We start from the raw sequence: 6,997 nt of genomic DNA, 5'->3' as shown, positions 1-6,997 counted from the left end.
ACATCACTACTCCCCATAATGACATCACTATACCCCATAATGACATCACTATACCCCATAATGACATCACTATACCCCATAATGACATCACTATACCCCATAATGACATCACTAAACCCCCACAATGACATCACTATACCCCACAATGACATCCACTATACCCCATAATGACATCACAATACCCCATAATGACATCACTAAACCACATGATGACATCACAATACCCCATAATGACATCACTATACCCCATAATGACATAACTATACCCCATAATAACATCACAATACCCCATAATGACATCACTATACCCCACAATGACATCACTATACCCCATAATGACATCACAATACCCCATAATGACATCACTAAACCCCATAATGACATCACTATACCCCATAATGACCTCACTATACTCCATACTAACATCACTATACCCCATAATGACATCACAATGCCCCATAATGACATCACTATACCCCATAATGACATCACAATACCCCATAATGACATCACAATGCCCCATAATGACATCACAATACCCCATAAAGACATCACTACACCCCATAATGACATCACTAAACCCCACAATGACATCACTATACCCCATAATGACATCACAATACCCCATAATGACATCACCAAACCCCATAATGACATCACTATACCCCATAATGACCTCACTATACTCCATACTAACATCACTATACCCCATAATGACATCACTATACCCCATAATGACATCACTATACCCCATAATGACATCACTATACCCCATAATGACATCACTAAACCCCATAATGACATCACTATACCCCATAATGACATCACTATACCCCATAATGACATCACAATACCCCATAATGACATCACAATACCCCATAATGACATCACAATGCCCCATAATGACATCACAATACCCCATAATGACATCACTATACCCCATAATGACCTCACTATACTCCATACTAACATCACTATACCCCATAATGACATCCACAATACCCCATAATGACATCACAATGCCCCATAATGACATCACAATACCCGATACTAACATCACTATACCCCATAATGACCTCACTATACTCCATACTAACATCACTATACCCCATAATGACATCACTATACCCCATAACGAGATCACTATACCCCATAATGACATCTCTAAACCCCACAATGACATCACTATACCCCACAATGACATCACTATACCCCATAATGACATCACAATACCCCATAATGACATCACTAAACCCCATAATGACATCACTATACCCCATAATGACCTCACTATACTCCATACTAACATCACTATACCCCATAATGACATCACAATGCCCCATAATGACATCACAATGCCCCATAATGACATCACTATACCCCATAATGACATCACAATACCCCATAATGACATCACAATGCCCCATAATGACATCACAATACCCCATAATGACATCACTATACCCCATAATGACATCACTATACCCCATAATGACATCACTAAACCCCACAATGACATCACTATACCCCATAATGACATCACTATACCCAATAATGACATAACAATACCCCATAATGACATCACAATACCCCATAATGACATCACTATACCCCACAATGACATCACTATACCCCATAATGACATCACAATACCCCATAATGACATCACTAAACCCCATAATGACATCACTATACCCCATAATGACCTCACTATACTCCATACTAACATCACTATACCCCATAATGACATCACTATACCCCATAATGACATCACTAAACCCCATAATGACATCACTATACCCCATAATGACATCACTAAACCCCATAATGACATCACTATACCCCATAATGACATCACTATACCCCATAATGACATCACAATACCCCATAATGACATCACAATACCCCATAATGACATCACAATGCCCCCATAATGACATCACAATACCCCATAATGACATCACTATACCCCATAATGACCTCACTATACTCCATACTAACATCACTATACCCCATAATGACCTCACTATACTCCATACTAACATCACTATACCCCATAATGACATCACAATACCCCATAATGACATCACAATGCCCCCATAATGACATCACAATACCCCATACTAACATCACTATACCCCATAATGACCTCACTATACTCCATACTAACATCACTATACCCCATAATGACATCACTATACCCCCATAACGACATCACTATACCCCATAATGACATCTCTAAACCCCACAATGACATCACTATACCCATAATGACATCCACTATACCCCATAATGACATCTCTAAACCCCACAATGACATCACTATACCCCATAATGACATCACTATACCCCATAATGACATCACAATACCCCATAATGACATCACTATACCCCATAATGACATCACTATACCCCCATAATGACATCACAATACCCCATTATGACATCACTATACCCCACAATGACATCACTATACCCCATAATGAAATCACAATACCCCATAATGACATCACTAAACCACATAATGACATCACAATACCCCATAATGACATCACAATACCCCATAATGACATCACTAAACCCCATAATGACACCACTATACCCCATAATGACCTCACTATACTCCATACTAACATCACTATACCCCATAATGACATCACTATACCCCATAATGACATCACTAAACCCCATAATGACATCACTATACCCCATAATGACATCACTAAACCCCATAATGACATCACTATACCCCATAATGACATCACTATACCCCATAATGACATCACAATACCCCCATAATGACATCACAATACCCCATAATGACATCACAATGCCCCATAATGACATCACAATACCCATAATGACATCACTATACCCCATAATGACCTCACTATACTCCATACTAACATCACTATACCCAATAATGACCTCACTATACTCCATACTAACATCACTATACCCCATAATGACATCACAATACCCCATAATGACATCACAATGCCCCATAATGACATCACAATACCCCATACTAACATCAACTATACCCCATAATGACCTCACTATACTCCATACTAACATCACTATACCCCCATAATGACATCACTATACCCCATAACGACATCACTATACCCCATAATGACATCTCTAAACCCCACAATGACATCACTATACCCCATAATGACATCACTATACCCCCATAATGACATCACTATACCCCATAATGACATCACTATACCCCATAATGACATCTCTCAACCCCACAATGAGATCACTATACCCCATAATGACATCACTATACCCCATAATGACATCACAATACCCCATAATGGACATCACTATACCCCATAATGACATCACTATACCCCATAATGACATCACAATACCCCATTATGACATCACTATACCCCACAATGACATCACTATACCACCAATGAAATCACAATACCCCCATAATGACATCACTAAACCACATAATGACATCACAATACCCCATAATGACATCACTATACCCCATAATGACATTCACTATACCCCATAATGACATCACTATACCCCATAATGACATCACTATACCCCATAACGACATCACTATACCCCATAATGACATCTCTAAACCCCACAATGACATCACTATACCCATAATGACATCACTATACCCCATAATGACATCACTATACCCCATAATGACATCACTATACCCCATAATGACATCTCTAACCCCACAATGACATCACTATACCCCATAATGACATCACAATACCCCATAATGACATCACTATACCCCACAATGACATCACTATACCCCATAATGACATCACAATACCCCCATAATGACATCACTAAACCCCATAATGACATCACTATACCCCATAATGACCTCACTATACTCCATACTAACAATCACTATACCCCATAATGACATCACAATGCCCCCATAATGACATCACAATGCCCCATAATGACATCACTATACCCCCATAATGACATAACTATACCCCATAATGACATCACTATACCCCATAATGACATCACAATACCCCATAATGACATCACTAAACCACATGATGACATCACAATACCCCATAATGACATCACTATACCCCATAATGACATCACTATACCCCATAATAACATCACAATACCCCATAATGACATCACTATACCCCATAATGACCTCACTATACTCCATACTAACATCACTATACCCCATAATGACATCACAATGCCCCATAATGACATCACAATGCCCCATAATGACATCACTCTACCCCATAATGACATCACAATACCCCATAATGACATCACAATGCCCCATAATGACATCACAATACCCCATAATGACATCACTACACCCCATAATGACATCACTATAACCCATAATGACATCACAATACCCCATAATGACATCACTATACCCCATAATGACATCACTATACCCCATAATGACATCACTAAACCCCACAATGACATCACTATACCCCATAATGACATCACTATACCCCATAATGACATAACAATACCCCATAATGACATCACAATACCCATAATGACATCACTATACCCCACAATGACATCACTATACCCCATAATGACATCACAATACCCCATAATGACATCACTAAACCCCATAATGACATCACTATACCCCATAATGACCTCACTATACTCCATAATTACATCACTATACCCCATAATGACATCACTATACCCCATAATGACATCACTAAACCCCATAATGACATCACTATACCCCATAATGACATCACTAAACCCCATAATGACATCACTATACCCCATAATGACATCACTATACCCCATAATGACATCACAATACCCCATAATGACATCACAATACCCCATAATGACATCACAATGCCCCATAATGACATCACAATACCCCATAATGACATCACTATACCCCATAATGACCTCACTATACTCCATACTAACATCACTATACCCCATATTGACCTCACTATTACTCCATACTAACATCACTATACCCCATAATGACATCACAATACCCCATAATGACATCACAATGCCCCATAATGGCATCACAATACCCCATACTAACATCACTATACCCCATAATGACCTCACTATACTCCATACTAACATCACTATACCCCATAATGACAGCACTATACCCCATAATGACATCACTATACCCCGTAATGACATTACAATACCCCATAATGACATCACAATGCCCTATAATGACATCACAATACCCCATAATGACATCACTATACCCCATAATGACCTCACTATACTCCATACTAACATCACTATACCCCATAATGACATCACAATACCCCATAATGCCATCACAATACCCCATACTAACATCACAATACCCCATAATGACATCACAATGCCCCATAATGACATCACAATACCCCATACTAACATCACTATACCCCATAATGACCTCACTATACTCCATACTAACATCACTATACCCCATAATGACATCACTATACCCCATAACGACATCACTATACCCCATAATGACATCTCTAAAACCCCACAATGACATCACTATACCCCATAATGACATCACTATAACCCATAATGACATCTCTAAACCCCACAATGACATCACTATACCCCATAATGACATCACTATACCCCATAATGACATCACAATACCCCATAATGACATCACTATACCCATAATGACATCACTATACCCCATAATGACATCACAATACCCCATTATGACATCACTATACCCCACAATGACATCACTATACCCCATAATGAAATCACAATACCCCATAATGACATCACTAAACCACATAATGACATCACAATACCCATAATGACATCACAATACCCCATAATGACATCACTAAACCCCATAATGACATCACTATACCCCATAATGACCTCACTATACTCCATACTAACATCACTATACCCCATAATGACATCACTATACCCCATAATGACATCACTAAACCCCATAATGACATCACTATACCCCATAATGACATCACTAAACCCCATAATGACATCACTATACCCCATAATGACATCACTATACCCCATAATGACATCACAATACCCCATAATGACATCACAATACCCCATAATGACATCACAATGCCCCATAATGACATCACAATACCCCATAATGACATCACTATACCCCATAATGACCTCACTATGCTCCATACTAACATCACTATACCCAATAATGACCTCACTATACTCCATACTAACATCACTATACCCCATAATGACATCACAATACCCCATAATGACATCACAATGCCCCTAATGACATCACAATACCCCATACTAACATCACTATACCCCATAATGACCTCACTATACTCCATACTAACATCACTATACCCCATAATGACATCACTATACCCCATAACGACATCACTATACCCCATAATGACATCTCTAAACCCCACAATGAGATCACTATACCCCATAATGACATCACTATACCCCATAATGACATTCACAAATACCCCATAATGACATCACTATACCCCATAATGAACATCACTATACCCCATAATGACATCTCTAAACCCCACAATGAGATCACTATACCCCATAATGACATCACTATACCCCATAATGGACATCACAATACCCCATAATGACAATCACTATACCCCCATAATGACATCACTATACCCCATAATGACATCACAATACCCCATTATGACATTCACTATACCCCACAATGACATCACTATACCCCATAATGAAATCACAATACCCCATAATGACATCACTAAACCACATAATGACATCACAATACCCCAAATGACATCACTATACCCCATAATGACATCACTATACCCCATAATGACATCACTATACCCCATAATGACATCACTATACCCCATAACGACATCACTATACCCCATAATGACATCTCTAAACCCCACAATGACATCACTATACCCCATAATGACATCATATACCCCATAATGACATCACTATACCCCATAATGACATCACT

The sequence above is a fragment of the Oncorhynchus kisutch genome, unplaced genomic scaffold, assembly GCF_002021735.2.
Source record: "Oncorhynchus kisutch isolate 150728-3 unplaced genomic scaffold, Okis_V2 scaffold877, whole genome shotgun sequence".
Classification (NCBI taxonomy): Eukaryota; Metazoa; Chordata; class Actinopteri; order Salmoniformes; family Salmonidae; genus Oncorhynchus; species Oncorhynchus kisutch.
This window is presented reverse-complemented; position numbering follows the sequence as displayed.